We start from the raw sequence: 20,668 nt of genomic DNA, 5'->3' as shown, positions 1-20,668 counted from the left end.
TAATTGTCTTTTATTTTGTAGTTTCTAATTTTTATTCATAAAAACTAATTATTTTGTGAAAAAATGTTGCATCTCAAATTTGAGTTACTTTGTATTCTCAATTGAGTTATCTTCACATAAATTTAGATTACACCATCTAATTTGAGTCTGTTAATGTTCTCAACTTTAATCTTTTGCATTTTCAATTTGAATCAATAGATCTAAAATTGTTCTCTCTTCATGCATGTATTTTTTCAAAGTAAAATTGATTTCCTGTACATCAAATTGGAGTATTCTCACAATTCAAATTGAACCAGTCTTCAAAGTTGAAATAGATTCAGCAATGAGTACCAAAAATGTTACATATTCATTTACCTACCAACCATCACACTAATAAATCAACCTGTCGACTTTTATAGGCATCTTTAAAAGTCCTCTCCAAGATTGAGAAGCATATCCACGTAATACTCCCTAATAACACAATTATCACATTGATATGTGTATCACATGCTGTACTTTGGTAAGTATCCCAGTAATTTGGAAGCGTGTTCTTGCAACAATCGCTGTCTTCTTGGTTCGACAATGGCCTCTCATAGCTTGGTGCCTTTCTTCTTCTTGACGCTCTAAAATCTCAGTTCCTAATGGACAGGAAATTATAATAGAATGTGATAATGCCATTCAACCTTTGTCTCTGGTATTGTTCTTTTCGTTCCTCAATAAGTTTTTCAACTGTTCGACGATGTTCTAATTGTTTCATTCGTCTCTTTGAGCATCTCCCCCAACAACTCTAAACGATCATCTTCTGCAATTTGGCGCATCATTGTCGACGGAACTCTTCCTCTTCTCTTTTTCAGCTTGTTTTCTAAGTTCTTTCATAACTAAATAATTTTGATGAGATTCTTGACGATCAGTCGTTGACGAATTGGATTTTCTAATTCTTCCTACAGTATCAGAATTGAACAGTTAATATTATGTTTCTATTGTGCTTGCCTTTTCGCTTTGTCTTTCTTTCTCTTCTTGTTCTTCTTAGATAAAGTTCTGTACGTACGATCTACAATAAAAAAATAAGTCAAAATCAAGAGCAATAAAAGTCACACACATTTTCATTGCCTTTCAATCTCATCAATCTCTGCTTTAGCTTGAGCCATATCTTCAGATAACTGCATGAAGAGAAGAGAGAGAGAAGGAAGAGAGAAGAGACCGTGGAGGCGGCTCTGAGAGAGAGAGAGAGAGCGGAAGGGAGGGAGAGCGAGAAGAGAGAAGGAAGAGAAAGATGCAAGTTAAAACAGTTTTACGATTGTTTGCTTACTTTATTGAACACGTAAGGAGACCCAGTTTTCTCCTCAAATCCTTTTGTTTTTTCATGCGCTCTTCTCTCTCTGTTGTTGAAGTTTGCTGAATTAGCAAGTTTCTTCTATTCTTCTTCTCACTAAGAGCTTTCTCATGTTCTTTCCACTAAACACAGAGAAGAAAAACTAAAAGAAAATAAAATCACATCAAATTACATCTTCTCTTCTTTTGGATAAACTCCTCAATATATTTTCTTGCTAGCATTTTTGTTTCTCTAATCTTGCCTCCAATTCTCGTATGGTACAAATCTGTATTGCAAGTGTTACAGACAAGATGAGAAACGCTTTGGTCTCTTCATAAATCTTTTGACAATTTCATCAATCATAAGTTCTTCTTTAAGAATTTCTCGTAAGTTCAACGTCGTTCTGGACTCCTATAATTAAAGTATAATTACTATGACTCGCATATCCCAGGGGCAAACTTCATACTCTGCTCAATCCAATTGATGATGCAAACTGTTGCTGATATTGAAACACTTTGTTCATATTTTTCTTCTCTCTTTCCTGAATTTCCAATTCCATGGCCTTTTCATATTCTTTTGTCATCATGGATGCCATAAACTTCTCATAGAACTAGCAGACTATTATAAGATACAATCAAGAGAAGCACATACTTGTCTTTCTCGTTCAGCTTCATCTTCTCTAGCTAACTGTGCAGCACGTTCTGTTTCATAAGATCCAGCTCTTAATTTGGCCTCTAATTCACGCAATTCAACACTATATAAAAATGACAATACTTTGATGCTTATCTACACAATCTCGAACCGTCTCTCTGATCTGTTGACGTAGACGCTCATCTCTCTGACTCTCCAGTTTCATCTTTTGAAGTTCCTACATTAAATGACACACAATACAAAACAGTAGCGGCAATTAGTGACAATAAAAAACATTGGGGTCTAATTTACAGGATGGTTATACCAGTAAAGTCTCTCTTACTCGAGCTATTCTTTGTTCTTGTTCAAGTTGACACTCTCTGAGTTCTTTTTCCTTTGATGCAGCTGCAATTTTCTCATCCATCTCTCTCTCTTGAGCTTCTTGCTGTAACCTGTAACACAACATAAAAATTTAATACAAAAAAACATAAATAGACATTTTCCATTTTTCCAATAATTTAGTAACCTCCTTGTAAGTCTTTTCTTCTCTACTCGCTCTTCAGACGCCATATTTGCTTCAAGAGCTTATCCTGGGACACATTTTGACATGATCAATTCGTTGGTTTCCTTCCGTCTACTCTCAGCTCGTAAGCGTTCTTCTTTGCACGAGTTAACATTTGTCGTCTGGTCATATCTTGCCTCAAGTCGAAGATATAGTAAAAAATTATTCAGAAAGGCAGCAACATGTCATCAAAGTTATTGTTACCATGACAACGACTGCTAATAAAGGGGGCGTTACCTCATAATGTCTATGGAGTATACATTATTATTATTATTATATTTATTATAGCAATCGTAATGGACGTCATTAGATGTCTGTGTAATGATAATAATTAACCCTTGTTTACTGTAACTATATTATAGTAGTTTATTATTAGAGATACAATCCATTCAGGGGTTCCCTCATTTTTCCGATACAGAACATTTCTTTTAGCTTTGCGAAAAGTCTTCACTGTTACTTCATACGTCTTTCTGCGCCAGTGCTAATAGACCAGCCTCAGTACAAATGGCCTGTAACAAATTGAAATAAATTATTTAAGTAACATATTAGATAACCTTAATATCAGCTCCAGAGAGATCATCTTTAGCCATAATGTACTCTTCTAAGTCAACATCTACAGCTAATGTCATTTACTGGTATGAATTTGAAAGATTTCTTCTGTTAGTTTCTCATTTGGAAGAGGAAAACTCAATTTTACGATCAATTCGACCTTAAAAAGAAAAAAAAAGAAAAGAGCAATTTTAAACTATTCCATAATAGCGAATATGAGTTGTTATTGTACCTGGTCGTATTAGGGCAGGATCTAGAGTTTCATTCTGTTGGTAGCCATAATGACTTTGACATCCACGAGAATCAAACCCATCCAGTTGATTCAGTAGCTCTAACATTGTGCGTTGTGATCTCACGTTCACCTCCAGAATGACTTTCATATCGATATCAATGTTGTGATTAAACACAGATATAAACGTACAAGCACTTTACCTCTTTGTACCAATAGCATCTATTCATCAATAAAAAACAATTGAGGGAGCATGCTCTTCTGCAACTCGAAAACAATTTCCGTACCAATTTAGGCCCCTCCCTAAATTATTTATGAATCAACTCAGATCACATACTCTTAGAAATGTTGCTGATGTTTGATTAGCAACAGCCTTTAGCTAACAATGTTTTTCCTAAAAAAAACACATAATTATCTAATAACTACATAATATTAGGGGCTTACCAGTGCCAGGAGCTCCGTAAAGAATGACACCTTTTGGTGGTTTTATTCCATTTCTTCATAATACTCTGGGTGAGTCAACGGAAGCTCAAACTGACTCCTAAAGGGTAAAAATAATATTTGATTTCTGCCATTATACAACGTCACCTTGATTTCTTGTATTTGTTGATCTAAACCACCAATGTCAGCATAAGACTCTTGAGGTGCTTTCTCTAACTTATAACTGATACCATAGGATCTGTTTCATCCATGAAAAACACCTACTACAGCATGAAGCTTGAAAGGATAACAACAAGTAAAGATCAATAAATCTCCCTGATCCTCACTTTATTATTTAGCAGAACAGTACAACCAGGTTCTATTAGATCTTTATCAACAAATGATAACATGTTGACGTAGTACTCTGATCCAACACTGTTAGATACTATAGCATGATTATCGTCAATAATTTCTTCTAAAGTTCCAACAGCCATGGACTACCACGAAGATCGTCCACTTTAGATCTTTTCTTCTACAGGGACATATTTCAAAATAAGTTCATTAATTATGTTATTAGTAAGGGACCTGGTTTTTTCCTCTTGAGGGTTTCGTAGTCGTTCTTGATTTTGTATGAATTCTTCTTCATTAAGAGGAAGTCTTTAATACGTTCCATCTTCAATAAACGAAGACGACATCTGTGGATGGAGAGTAACTACAAAAACACGACGAAATCAATTAAATAATTTAATGAAAGGATTATACCTATCGGTAACTTATAGTTGCTTCAGGACACACGAATCTTTTTCTTCTTCCCAAACAGTGTTGGAATAGGAGGTTCAATTTTCCGCTTTTTCTATGACAATAGTTTAAATGTACAGTTACTGTCAATATGAATTTACCATATCTTTCTTCTTGCCATCTTTATCTCGAACGACCTGGTGGTAAACCAGATTGACCTTGTCCTATGTTAATAATGATTGATAAACTATGATAGTAATAGCAACTTACCATTATAAACCTCCTTTAAACAATCACTACTACACGTTTGCAACTAAGGTTATGTAGTCCCACCCACAGTCACGCCACGCCACGCCCCCACAGACTCTCAAAACGAATTACTTAATTTTCAGGAAATGAGACTTCACTTCTATTACCCCGCCAGTTTGGGCGCGTTCAAAGAGACACGAACAAAAGTTGTTGCAAGCGATTGGTGCATTTCAAATTATACTGACTGTTCTATAAAAAGACCACTGCTCTTGTAAACTGCTGTATCAGATAACCTGCAGCAAAAGAATTATCAGGAGTCCAAGCTATCAAGCCAATTTTTGCATCTTCTTATTTCATCCATCTTCATCATTTTGGCACACAGAAAATTACCAGAGCAAACGGTCAGTCAGGTAAGTACATTTCTAATGCCAGTCTTTCTATTATGTGTGCCAATCTTAGATAATTGTGTCACACAAACTGTGTTGTCACTGAATACCAAAAAATTGCACTATATTTCCAACCTCATGCAACCCCCAACACACACACAACACACACACACTACATCATATATTTCTGTGTGTTTTAATGTCTATATATAATTCTATCAGAGATGGATAGTGAATACATGGGAAATGCAAACAAGAACAAGAACAAATTAGTTATGCATATGGAAGAGGTAAGTATGATAGGAATGTCTATATTTGGGAACTTGAACTAATATCAATTTTAGTAAAGTGTTTTTTTAAATAGAAGTATATTTTAGATAAGCATTCCTATCAAAATTAAACTAGAATAAAATTATTAAGTAAGCGGTCTTTTAGGTTAATATGACAAGTCTACAATGCAAAAGCTGAATAAATGGATAGATAGATAATGATGGTTCTTTTACTTCACAGGTCCGAACTCTGTTTGTCAGTGGTCTACCAATGGACATCAAGCAAAGAGAAATTCATTTGCTATTTCGCCATTTTCTGTAAGCAATTGATAATAATTAAGCTATACTTAAGTTAATTAAGACCAATATAGTAGGGATTGACTCTACTTAAGTTAATTAAGACCAATATAGTAGAGATTGACTCTACTTAAGTTAATTAAGACCCAATATAGAGGGATTTGACTCTACTTAAGTTAATTAAGACCCAATATAGTAGGGATTTGACTCTACTAGTGTTAACAAGTAGGAAAACATGGATCACTTAATAGTCAATGACACACGTCATTTAAGGAATGATAATATAACATAAGTTACACATCAATTTGCTGTTTTTGTTTAACATGTGTCAAATATAATGGATCATTTAACGGGACCTACTTCTTCAAGCGACAATAAACTTTTACATATGTTAAGGGGGAATGATAGATAGGTTGACGAATGTGTGAAGAGACAAATGATAAATGGACTCTATCATGTTCTAGGGTTATGAGGGGACTATTCTGAAATTGTTTGCTAAAAGCTGGAAAGTCTCCTCAAGTAATTATTAATGTATTTTTATTAATTTTAGCTTGTTACAATATAGCCTATAGCAAAAACATTGTGACATTTCAGACGAGAAAACAAGCTAAAATGGCGATGGACGAATTACAGGTACTGCTTCTTCCATCGATGCATTTATTCATTCACAGGGTGTTAAAAATTGATCCAAATTTGTTTCTGACATTACGATTGGAGTTTGCTCATACCAATAGTCGTAGTTCACCTAAACAATCATCTTGTATTGTTTGAATAATCCTAAGTTCCAATCAAGATGTGCAATTGTAAGTGAATTCATTGAACATAGATTATTCATAGTTAAAGTGTATGGATTCATGAATGGTTCAATAGATAAAAAAAAACCTGTTCAATGGGATACATGAAAGGAAGCATAAAGGCATGTATGAAAATCAATGGATAAGTGGTAATATGTTGATAGAATTATGGACAATATGGAATCACTTAATATTATAAAGTTAAGTTCAAGTGCTTATATTCAACCATCCATGAACCATTTCTCTAATTATTTTGTCATTAGTTGTCTTAATGGAAGAGTATACATAATTATAGTACAAACTATCATGTATATTTTTATCTTATTTACAACCTCTATTCAACTATCTTCTACCCTTCGTTTTTAAAAATAATTTCCTCAATAATTCTGGGTGAAATAATTATCCCATTCTCTGCATCCAATGTTTTGGTCTCTTATGACTATTATACTCACCTCTGGGGTAAGCCTCCAGTTACTAAGTTTATAGTTTATTTGTAATATGGACATTATGTGTGCTAGGCTATTTCTCTGTCTCTTTTTCTCTCTCTCTTTCATTCAACACCACACAAAAAACAACTAATGTCCCTATTACAAATATAGATAGATAGATAGATAGATAGATAGCTAGATAGATAGATAGATAGAATAGATAGATGGATAGATAGATGGATAGATAGATAGATAGATAGATAGATGGATAGATTAGATAGTAGATGGATAGATGGATAGATAGATGGATAGATAGATAGATAGATCGATAGATAGATAGATAGATAGATAGATAGATAGATAGAGATGGATGGATGGATGGATAGATAGATAGATAGATTAGATAGATATATAGAGTAAGATAGATAGATAGATAGATAGATAGATAGATAGATAGATAGATAGATAGATGATAGATAGATAGATATATCGATAGATAGAGATAGATGATGGATAGATAGTTTGAGTATACTAGTTTATTAGCTCAGATTTAGTAATGGCTGCAAGTATTTGAAACAATGGTTGAAAATAGAGGTAGAGATTGCTATAACAAGTGACTTCAATTTTGCAGAGTGAATATGTAATATGTTAGAATACCTCACTTAAGAAATTATTCATCTTCTGGCTTGAAATTACTACAGATTTTTCCTGTCTCTTCCAACCAATTTTTATCCTATTTATGGTATTAACAATTGTATAAGTCTTTTATATAGTGAACATCACCAATCTTCTAGTGCATTTAGCTGCCATAGCTAGGCCTCACTATGCATGTAAAAATTAGTGGTAGTCAAGTGGTTAGTTACTTGGGAATCACTGAAGTTAAAGTAGCACTAAGCAGGAACATTTAGATGAGGTTTAGGCTGTCAGTTGGCCCAGCAAATCAGACATAATACATGTAGTAAGAATGTTTGGTGTTTGTGTAGAGGATTCCCTAATAAAACCAGCCAAATAGCTTGGACTTCCTCTTCAGATATCAGGAGAAAGTATTCCATCATCAGTCCTTTTTATACTTAACCTCATTCTCATGTACTTGGTCATTGAATTCATTTTCTTGTGTAAAGTTAATACATGAGAATAAGGAACAAAACATATGAGATTGATGGACTGAATTCGTCATCCCCAAATATTCAGCCCTCATTTTCATGTACTTCTTGTGCCATATTTTGATCTCATATTTTATAGGGACACTTTCATTTCATCAGTTTCTAACCAGTGTGGTCCTGCTCAAACATCTCTGCTGAGTCAGTGGTGGAGTTTGTCCTCTTCTAAATGATATATGTATGCATAAGAAAAATCAAAATATCACTTCTGCCAAATCAGTTTTATAGAAATACAATTATATTGTAACCATACCTGTTTCCACTCTGTAGTATGATGTCCACCATTTTATGAAAATATGGTTATATGGGTGGTTAATTGTGATGTTCCATAAAAAAAATGGTGGTATTTAATACCTCCCATATATTTATGCCCTGACAACTCTTTCTTTACGCTTCTTTGTTCTCTCTCTCTCTCTCTCTCTCTCTCTCTCTCTTTCTCTCTCTTTCTCTCTCTCTCTCTCTCTTTCTCTCTCTCTCTCTCTTTTTCTCTCTCTCTCTCGTCTCTGATAAACATTGTCATAGATACCTTCATATTCCACTATGTTCACATATCCTGTCACTATGTCTCCAGTAGCCATCCTCTGTGGCAGCCTGTAACAGCCGTTATCCCATCTCCAATTTCACCTCCAGTACCTCCATGTTCAAAACTCTATTTGTGGCAAATGGGAAAAGAACAACAACATTACAAGAGATGACCAAGTTATCATTAGGTTTGATATATTTAACATAAGATGAATATAGTATCACATGGTGGATGGAAAGAAAGCGATTGTGAGGACAGATAAATAGTTGATCACAAAATTACTGTTTCATTTTTTTATATTTATAGCTGTGCTGGATTTGTCAAAGCTAAAATGTATTCAAAATGTGGACCCCCAGTATGTGTTTTATAGAGTTTTTGGTGAGAATAGACTTACTTAACTTGATACAAGAATATGACACTATTGGTCTAGTACTAATCCTATACTATTGTTTATGCAGGATGTGGAGTCTGCTAAATTTGCCATGCAAAAGTTTCAAGGCTTCACAACTAGTCTTGGAGGATCAGGCTTTCGCATCGAGTTTGCTAAACAGCGAATGGCAGATGTATGTATAATCTTTCTCATTCTGAAATTAAGTGATTCCATATTTTTATCCATTAGATTCAAAATACCTACAGTTGGACTCAATAATGGTACTGAGGTAAGAGGGTCTGATGTCACTTCTACTCTACAGTATGATGCAAATATGCTTGAAGATGCTGATACTAGCTCTTCTTCAGGAATGCTATTAAGGGTGTAGTGTATATAGTTACTTGAGTCGCTACAATAAAATAAAGGACACTCATCTTTTTATTGTAACATTTCTTTTCATGATATACTTCAGAAAGATCAAAAGTTGTAGTTCTGATCAAACTCCGCCATTGTCACTGCCGCTGGCTATACTAACCATATTTCCATTCCAACCCTCCACAATATTTCACACAATGCTATCTGCCAATCGTTTTAGTTTTGCCATCACCTCTTCTACCAGGTGGTATTTCTATAAGAGTGTAAATATATTACTCAAACAATCATACTTCTTCAATATTATTTGCTGTAAAGTTTCTTGTCATTGTATTAATATTAACAGAGAGACTTTATTTTGTAAAACATAATCATGTTGTCTTTTCTGTCTCATTATAAACAGGACTCGTCATTTGTCTTGGACAAAATTTTTTTGTTGTGCAATATCTTGATATTTCCATATGAAAAGAATTTAATTATTGTAACAACTTGTCAATTTTTATACAAGAATCTCTCATATGTAACTATTTAATAGATGTGTCTCATTAAGTGGTAGGCGTGGCATCATTTGTCATATAAACGTACTGTTTGGAGTCTTTTTAGTCCATCATTAACCAGTAATGTATCTGGATGAGTGGATAGATAATGGAATTAATAAGAGAAAAGCTATATTTACCTGGAATCGGGAATGTCGGGTGGTAAAGTAAATCCATGAAATTTCTTTAAATGTGTAGTGAGGTATAAACACCTTGTGTAAACCGCTCTTCACAAACATGACAACAGAAGAGGCACTCGTTACCAGAGTGCTCCACTCTGATGTGTCTCTGAAGAGCTTTCATTGATTTACCCAAGTAATAGCAACCAGACACAGAACAAGGCAATGATCTCTCTTGGTGAGTTATTAAATGCTCTGACAATGAATATTGAGTTTTTGAACTTGCGCTGACAAAGAGGGCATTCATGAGGCTTATTATCTGAATGTCGATACGCTATGTGATACATCAAAGAAGAAGACTGACTAGTACAGGTCATATCACAGTGTGGACAGTTGTGGGTTATTGACATGTTTCCGAAAATGTTCCTTTAAAAGTCGTTCCGTTGCAAACTGTTTGTTACAGAGTGAACAACGTTGTGTGGGTGTTGTCTGACGGAGTAAATGATCACGAAATTTGGTGTTATTAGCAAAGAGTGCACCACATTTTGGACATGAGACAACTTTTTCCTGAGTATGGACCCTTGTGTGATCCCATAGGTTCCACTTGCTGTTAGATCGAAAGGAACAACCTACAATGTGGAAAGTAATCAGTTATTTTAACAACCAATTCATAGCATACATCAGTGTATTACTATGGAGTATAGAATTAATATGTATTACTTGCTGTATAATTTGATGGTATGTTGTACTATTATAAAAACAACAAAATTATACAGTAAAGTAAGTAATTCATATTAACTTTGGATTCTAATAGTAATCCATTTACAAAAGCTACAAATTAGTTGGTTAAAGTAACAGTCAATACTTTTATATAAGACATTGATTCATTTTGGAAGAAAATATAAAAGTTATAAAGTCTGGTGTCATATATATTATGTTATATAGACTTTTAACATGTTGACTTACCACTCCATCCACATTTTATAACATCTTTCTCAACATGTTCTTTTACATGGGAATAAAAATGCGTCACATCTTCAAATGTTTGATCACATCTCACACCCTCTCCTTCCCCACTCTCCCACAAACACTTAAGCTCAACATCTAGTGGCGGCACCACATTCACCATCTCACTATTCAATGACATTGAGGGAGGTCCTTTTTGAGTTGAAAATCTGTCCCCTTTTGTTTCAACAAGGAATGATGGGCATGAAACATGACATGCTGTCTGTACTCAAGTGGGCGGAAAACAAGAAAACTGACACATATACCAGGCACATATTCTGGTAGTGGATTGGTCAGAACATTCGACATTCAGATGATTATATTTTAAATGAGTTAATAGAGTATCAAGAGAACCAAATAACAGTCCACAGAGTATGCCATCTCGTGTGATCCACTGACACTGTAAATGACTAGAGGATCCATCACAAATATCAGAGGTGGGATCCAAGACAGTTGACATGGATTGCGGAGAGGAGCTGGTGGGGTTGATATGAGCTTTGACCTCATATCCAGATTTCTTTGGTGACAATACTGGAGATGATGTAGCCATGCTCTTCATAGGCACAATGAACTCCCTCACCAAATGTAATCCTATATTGAAAAAGGAATAAAAATAAATTTTTGCCTGATGATTGGCGTCGTCCTTGCCACGCCTCTATTATTAAATTAATTAATAATCGTCATTATAGGTTTTCATCTGCGTCTTAGAGAAGAGCTGACGATCAATATGGCACAACAATCAAGTAAGTTACAATATTTAGCAATTTTGGGAAGAATGCAATATTGATTGTCATAATATTATATATAATTATATAATATTATTAATTGTTCATTTTATTTCATTCAGTAATAATAATGTAACTGCAGCTGTACTAATATACGATATCACTTGATTCGACACTATATGTGCACAGTATCGTACACTTTATCATCATTTCATGACACTTGGGCTTTCCTAGTCTCGTGTACCACATGCATTCTAGAACAAAGGGTCTGATAACACACAGTAGTTGAGCTTGTTAACGTTCATTTGAAGACGTGCAATTATGCATCGACAGACATATATGTGTATAGAGGATGAGGCATTATGATGATCTCTGATCGTATTGGGACTATATCTTGCACAAACATTTCTATTGAAAGCCACCAGACTCTTTTCTTTGGAATGGATGTGACTAAGTCACTAGTGATATTCATAGCTCCATACTAATTCATAGTGTATGCATGTTACAATTCATGTGGTAATATGACTTCTCCCTACTAATTCATAGTGTATGCATGTACAATTCATGTGGTAATATGACTTCTCCCTACTAATTCCATAGTGTATGCATGTACAATTCTTGTAGTAATATGATTTCTCCCTACTAATTTCATAGTGTATGCATGCAATGGCCATAAGGGACACTTCGATATTCCTGGTGTTGCCTCACAAGGCAGACTATTATTACATAATTGAGTTAGATTACAACACTAGGATGTTCCCACAACATATTTCAGCTACTATTAATTTTACTATATTGTATTTTATGGTATAATATATATAACTTGATTAATATCTGACAATCACACCAATTTAAATATAGCTTGTGGATGTGGTCCTGATATGCTACACCAAGTGATGCTAGAAAAGGTCCTAAAGAGACACTCTTGTACATTCCTTGTATCTATAATGGAATGGTAATAAAAAACCTGATTATCTGGCCACTATAGATTGTGATCCTAACTCTCCAGAATATGGACAGGTTAATGCTTATATGTTGCTCAATTTTGTCTAATGCACATTGATGTGTCTTGCAGGTTATTCATCGTCTTTCAATGACTAATACTAATGACGAAATACATCATTCAGGATGGAATGCATGTAGCAGGTTCTTTATATATATTTTTATTATGAATTACTATTGTTACTAACTAATTTAGTTGCATGGTGATACTAGTAAGAATCGAAATAGGCTTATTCTGCCCTCATTGGTGAGTACACGAGTCTATATCATTGACACTGGGAGTGACCCTAGAGCACCTACTTTATCCAAAGTATGTAGCACAAGTATCCGTCTATTCATCATCCTATGACCTATAAATCTATCAGGTTGTTAATCCTGATGATATCATGACGAAGACTGGTCTATCAACTCCTCATACGTCACACTGTTTGGCTAATGGGCAAGTTATGATTAGTGCAATGGGTGATCCACAAGGCAAAGCTAAAGGTAACTATTAATACTGAGAGTCAACAAATAAATATTATTCTTTTTTGGAAGGCGGTTTCTTTCTTCTTGATGGCAAGACATTTGATGTTGTTGGCAATTGGGAGGCACCAGGTGGCCACACCCCTTTGGATATGACTTTTGGTTATCAACCACGTCATAATGTTATGATTAGCAGTGAATGGGTGAACCTAATTCATTTCTTAAAGGTTTTAATCCGGCTGATGTTCAAAATGGTGGGTGAGATATAAGGACCTACAATACAGTGATGTGCAATACATTATCTCTTTCTCTCTGTATTAGGTAAATATGGTCGCCATCTCCACATATGGGATTGGACAGAAGGAAAGTATACAAGACATTGATCTCGGAGAAGAAGGGCTTATTCCATTGGAATTGAGGTTCCTACATGATCCTAACGCTACGAAGGTTATGTGACAGCTGCGTTGTCTTCTAATATCATTCGATTTTATAAGAATGATGTAGGATTGGCTATCAATCTAGCATTAGCATTATACTATATCTACTACTAGAGTGGAACTGGAGTACTGAAAAAGTGATGATGTCCAAATAAAAAAGTAGAAGGATGGGCTTTGCCTGAAATGCCAGGTGAAGAGATGAATGGCTAGATATGGATGGATTAATAGATATAAGTGGATTTTTGTTAGCGGTATTATTTCTCTTCCATTAGGACTTATAACGGATTGTCTTATCTCACTTGATGATCAATTCCTCTATTTCAGTAACTGGCTGCATGGTTGATGTCCGTCAATATGACATCACCCGATCGCAGAAATCCAAAACTAGTTGGACAAGTTAGACTAGTTTTGTTATTTATAGAATTGATGATATTATTGTAATTAGGTGTTTTTGGGTGGAAGTATTTGCAAGGATAGTGCTGTGAAGGTTACCGAGGACAAGGATTTATCTGAACAACCAGACCCAGTTGTTATTAAAGGCTCACGAATACAAGGTGGACCTCAAATGATTCAAGTACTAACAATATTATAAGATGTTATCAAAGTACTAGCGCCATTCTCTCTAGTTGTCGCTTGATGGAAAGAGGTTATATGTCCACTACGTTCTCTTTTCAGTACTTGGGACAATCAGTTCTATCCTGATCTTGTTAAGTATGTACATAAGTAATATAGTTTCTAAAGTGACTCAATCTTCTCATACCTACAATTATTTGAAGTTGCTCTCATACACACAGGAAGGGATCAATGTTGATTCAACTTGATGTTGATACTAATATTGGAGGCCTCAAATTAAATACAAATTTTGCTGTTGATTTTGGACAAGAACCAGATGGTCCAGCTTTGGCTCATGAAGTGCGTTATCCAGGTGGTGATTGTACCTCTGACATTTGGCTTTGAGCAGTAACTAACAACAATAATAGTAATAGTAGTATAGGAAACTTAAATGATTTTGTTGATTCATTAACCCCTTTTTTTGTTTAAATATTGCTTGATATAAAAGGTCAATGGAGTGCATCTATAAAGCACCTCTTCAATCACCAATCCTTTGGGTAATGCATTATATAAAAATCCCTCCAATTAAGAATGAATCTACCTTGGTGGGAGGGTAATTATATGATTTGTCAAAGTTCAAAGTTTCATATTTAACATGCATGTTATAAAATATGTGATCTGTTTTATTTAAACAAATAAACAAAAAAATCAAAATACAATTGAAAGATTGCCATAAAATCTATGTTATTATATAAATTCCTAAAATATGAAAGGGTTACAAAATCAGTAGCCATGCTTTGTTGCTATGGCAACATATAATACAAACAGATATATGGAAGCATATTAGACATTAGTCTTGTGGTATTAACTCGTGCATACGATATCTGTCCTTATACAAGGTCTAACATCATCCTAAATGAAAGCAAACAATGAAATTGACAGAATTAGTTTAATTATGGATCACCTTGTCCAATAATGATTCTAAGAAGGGAATTAAATTTAACAGTTCACGATCATTTTATCCATAAAACCAGCTTTCAATTGTACTCATTAGATAGCTATACAACAAAATGGAAATTAAAGACATTTGAATTTTTTTTTTTTTACTTGGTAGCCAAATGCTTGCGGGGAGTTGTCAACGATGATGGTTTTAGCTAAGTCACGTCCCAAAATACCCAGTTCTTTGATAAAGTTTCCACCAACACAAATACAATGATCTCGAAACAGTCTGTGTTTAACAAGCCTTCGTGTTGGGTCTAAGAGATCTAAAAGTTTATCAGCATAAACTTTGGTTGAAGCAGTAAATAAGATAACCTGAGAGAGAGAGAAAGAGAAGAGAGAGAGAGAGAGAGAGAGAGAGAGAGAGAGAGAGAGGAGAGGAGGGAGAGAGAGAGAGAGAGAGAAGAGAGAGGAGAGAAGAGGAGAGAGAGAGGAGAGGAGAGAGAGAGAGAGAGAGATAGCTTGCAGCATTCTGTATTAATTTTTTACTTCAAAATGCTTTGAGACCCTCTCCAGAAATTCATGAAAAATAAGGTCTGAGACAAACATAGACTTCAAAAGTTCATTATTGTACTCGACTTTAAATGAAAAAGTTTGCCAACTCAAGCTTGTTAAACTGCAGTGTACAAGTGTTTCATCCTGTTATTGAAAAGATAATAAAAGAAACTAGAAAAACAGCTACCTACAAGATCTAACACAAGACAATATTCAGGTGTTCTTCTGGTTCTTCGAGGTAGCACAGGTGGTCTGTTTGATACCTCACTCGATAACGGAGGTAAAAGTTTAATAAATAAAAATCTAAACAGGTATGATTGAAACAACTAACATAAATAAGATAAAACTAACGGAGCAAGTTGATCAAGAGGCATTTGAACATTAGGATAAACAGCAGATGTTGCCTCCTGTGTGCTATTTACAACCTGTAAACTGGGAGTCTGTAAAAACAAAGAAAAATCGAAATACTTAAATAAATAAGAAATAACTGTTTGTTGTCTTTCATCCTCACTGGTATCTTCACCTGTTCCACACCAGGTTGGTCACATGATTTGCAACTTAAGTCACATGACTTTTGTGAAGCAAAGTTGGATAGATATTCGTTGGGAAGAAAAGGTGAATCATTAGGTAAAGTAGCAGAAACCATCAGCTGAATGGTAGAGAGATACTTTGTTTAATGGAGAGAAATGGCCACTTACCAGACTAGATTGTTCAGTTGTTTCAAATAGTGAAAAAAGTAGCAGGAGAAAAAAATACTCGCTGAAGTTCTAAAAAATGTACCCCAGTGATCACACTTTCTTGAATCTATATGTCGCTAACCTTTCGGGGCTTTCACAAACAACATTTTGTGAGCAATCTCCATTGCTATGGTGACTGTCACTATGGAAAACCTGTTGATCCAGTCATATCAGTATTGTTGTTAAGATTATAGTTCCCACAAATTGAAATACATTTAAATGAAGTATCAGTTGAAGAAGAGATGAGAGAAGAATCCGAAGAACAAGAAAGCTGAACAAGCATTAAATAAAAACAGAAAATAGCAAATGGCTTACATTAAGAGGTATTGGAGGATATCTGTCACCGTGAAGACGTCCTCCTTTTTCTTGGGAAAATTCTAACAAAAATTCTTCTGTAAAAACCTCCTAACAACCAAAAAATAATAAATCATAAACCTGATAGATTAATTAATGAAAAGACACCAAGACATAACATCAGCCAACAATGTTATCTAATAATCCAATAATCAAGATCACTTGTAAATTAATATATACAATAAAATGTATTGTATATTTATAACACTTCATGTATTCTCCTGTGTTAACCACAAACAAATATGATTTTATTGTATCAGTAGTACAATCTAACTGCACTTAGAGGTCATCTAAACAGGTTATCAAAACCAGTATTACAAGGCTAATGTATGCACATACACCATATAGGAATCCAATTAAGTAGCATTATAAGTATTAAACTGAATATATCTCATAGTGTTGCAATTATTATGAGTATATTGACAACACTAGTCCATTTACTAAACCAATAAGCCAAAATCAACAAGAAAAAAACAATATTGATTTGTTTTTGCAACAAACTGTAGTTCTAACATTGACAATAATCATCAGAGCATACCATTACACATAGTATAATTAAAAACAATGTACAGATAAAAAACGAATCACACTTAGTTTTATTTGTAAAACAGAGAAATCTACAGCCCTTGTTTAGTTAGTGTAGTAAGTGACTTTTTCACACTATGATAACAGTAGTCACATGAAGTGTTGTGGTCACAAGAATTTACTACATTTGGAGTAACCAAAGAGTGAAAATAATGGCATGCACACACACACATGTACATGCAAGTACATTTATAAATGCATATGTCAATACCATATTGAAAAAGTTACTAAAATGTAATTAAAAATAACAGAAACACATTAAGTCTTCTCAACACATGTGGGTGTTCCTTATAAGTCAATTCTATTCTCATATACTTACATCATCTAGATCCTGGCAGCATCTTTCTTCCTCTTCTCTTCTCAAGAGTGACCGGTCCTCCATACTACAAGAACTAGCACTGACTGATCGATCTCCAACAGTATCACTCAAGATTGGATGAGTGTGGAGAGGAAGGTGGGAATCAATTGGAAGGGTATCATGATACTCTTTGTCATTAACCCAAACCCACCTTTGGAGCTTTAGTAAGGGTGTGGAGCACATAATATTGTTTGTAATGATGACAAGAGAGACGGAGAATAGCTACTGCTCAGTTTAAATCTACAAAATTTAACAGATTTTAAAATGATAGAAAAAAATACATAGATCAATAAGTGTTAATACTTTCTGAACTATTACCACAGTTAGTACATACACATTACTATACACATATAAAAACCACTCAACACAGTTTGGGTAGCTTCAGTGAGTAAATAAATCAATATGATGTTACCACCAAAATATGTACATGCTATCTATCACTCATCACTTGTCATTAAAAGAAGGATACTAAGTAACCAATAGTATTGTTTTGTGAATAATACAAACCTACACCTTTGTGTTATATCTATCTATCTATACATACATATATATATATAATATATATATAGATATGTCTCTTTGGATATTGTACATAGAATTAATAACTTATTAAATCATTATGAGGTTGCCTCAGGTAGCTACAAAAGGCGGACTGAGGGTAAACCACAAATGAAAGAAACAGACAGATAGAGACAGTGGCCAGGTGTGCAAGTATTACTAATAGATTAAACAACAATATTATCAACTGTTAAATATTAACTATGACAGTCAGAAAAAACTCAAATAATTCAAAAAAATTAAGGGTTACTGCTAGTAAACATATCTGTTAACGTTTGACATGTAAATTCTATCATTCTAAACTGGTAACATAAAATATAAGTCTTAAACGATAAAGATGTCGTACTCTTACAATATCAGTCAGATCACGTACAAATGAACAGATTGTATTATTTAGTGACAAACTGTGACCTTATCATTGATAGTTTCTAGTTGTTTAACAATAATCATTACAACGTAAGCTAGTAGCTTGTCTTTGTACACTACAATCTTGTATATTTATGTTGTAAACAGAAAAAACCTTACTTCTACAAAGTAAAGGTAGACTACACGCGTAAGAGTTCCAACAAACGTTATATCAATGTTCAGCTCACTTTCTTTGTCTTCCAAGGTTGAGATATTGTTTTGAAGACAGTTGAAATAGAAGAGAAGCCTAAAGAAAAGGCACACTTAGGGATCGAGTTGCACTGAAAGAAGGCGCAGCCCGACCTTTGCTTCGATATTAAGATTCTGCGCCGGGGTGGTCTTGACGCGCGGTATTATAATAAAGGGCGTGGTTATAATTACAAGGGTCGACCTTTTATTTTCTATATTCATAATCACATTGTTAAAAATTTAATTGGTAAGTTGTTAGGCAATGGGACTAATTACCATCAGGATGGTTGCTCGTCACCACGATTGAATAAACAATGCTCGCTGTGTTGGTTGTCTTCACATGTAATTGTGGCAGGCCTAGTGGTGATTGTTTCCGGCAAAAACAACTGAAAACTCCACTAACAATTGATAATCTCAAACCTGTTTGCAACATTTCCATCACAAATAATTACCCCTTAGCAATGCAAACAGAAGTGAAAAAAGACAATGATGAGCTTAAAATTGACTACAGAGTTTACCTAATATTTTAACACAAATAAAAGGGTGTATCCTAGTTATAGCTGTCACATTAAGTGTTAATGGATATATATCATCTTAGCGATGGAGAGGAGGATTTGCAGATTTGGAGAAACTTGGTTTCTTGTAGTAACCAGAGTGTCATGCGTATAGCAATTATAGTAAAAACACTTACAAAACCAGCACTAATGCAACTATGGGGAAAAAAGAAAGTTGATCTTGATGCTACCATTCAGAACTACCTTCCTGATTATCCTAGTAAAATGTTCCAAGGAGAAGCCTGTTACCATAACAACATGACAGCCTATTACCACATATGGTTGGTGTTACAACATTATCATGAAGTGGGCTGGACTGAATATCTGAAAGAATATTATATTAAAGAGTTATTATAATAAATATATTGTCGTCATTAAAATTGTTTGCAGAGGATGTTTGGATAGCAAACCAAGGTAAATGTAACTAAATATTGTTGACTATTACTTTGTCACTAGTTTTAATTAAATAATATTACTTTTGTTAGATCACTTAGATTTGACTATCATATTACATCATCTTTGTGATATTGGTAAGTAGTGTTCGCATTTTTAATAGAGGTACTAAATGTTACTACACTACATAACAGGATATACTATTACTTATGTCATTAACTGAGACAATTATGGTGAAAGGGTTTGTCTTACATAAAAAGAACATCTTTGAACCTTAGGCATTGGATGTAAACCGCCAGAGTACATCTCCCACTTATTACAAACAGATTAAAGTATCAGTCTAAGATCATTTTTTAATTGCTGACTTTACATCATAGACATTATGAAAGAAACTAAGGGACAGGTGAGTTACGGAACACACCTTTGTGGATAACTTTAAAAATGGGAATAGGGGTTATGTTTTATGAAAAATTTGTAAATTTGGAACCATGTCAATATTTATAATAATTATAAAATGGAATAAAAATAAAGACAAAGTGTATAAGCAATATTTTAAACAAAATAAAGAGGAAAAACGGTTATAAGTGGCTAAAAAAATTTCGGGTTTTACTTGTTAATAAAATGAGGACAATTCTAGTGTTAACTTTTCTTTTGCCATCACCGTAAAAAAAAAATACATCCTATATACGGGAAACGAAAAACATGGGTCAAAGGACAGGAGGGTTGGATTAATGGGAAAAGGAGGGAGTGTGGGGAGGAGTTGCCTCTATTATAACCTATAGGAGGGTAGAATAGGTGATTGCTTTTGGGTTTATTCCCTGGTCCCCATCTATTTCCATGACCCCAACCTCGTAATGGTATTTGATATGTGTATCAGTAATCAGATATTGGTATAAAAACTTTAAAAGATACAATTTAATGTATGAAAAAATA

General features: G+C 34.2%; 2 pseudogenes; one reads left to right on the top strand and one right to left on the bottom strand.

Annotated features, from left to right (window-relative positions):
• Nucleotides 1-404: 404 nt before the first annotated feature.
• On the bottom strand, nt 405-8,641 carry LOC121391544 (annotated as a pseudogene).
• A 108-nt stretch (nt 8,642-8,749) lies between these two features.
• On the top strand, nt 8,750-14,513 carry LOC121391543 (annotated as a pseudogene).
• The last annotated feature ends 6,155 nt before the right edge of the window (nt 14,514-20,668 follow it).

Source organism: Gigantopelta aegis, unplaced genomic scaffold, assembly GCF_016097555.1.
Source record: "Gigantopelta aegis isolate Gae_Host unplaced genomic scaffold, Gae_host_genome ctg2620_pilon_pilon:::debris, whole genome shotgun sequence".
Lineage (NCBI taxonomy): Eukaryota > Metazoa > Mollusca > Gastropoda > Neomphalida > Peltospiridae > Gigantopelta > Gigantopelta aegis.
The sequence above is the reverse complement of the archived record's forward strand: the minus strand, read 5'-3'. Positions and strand labels throughout refer to the sequence as shown.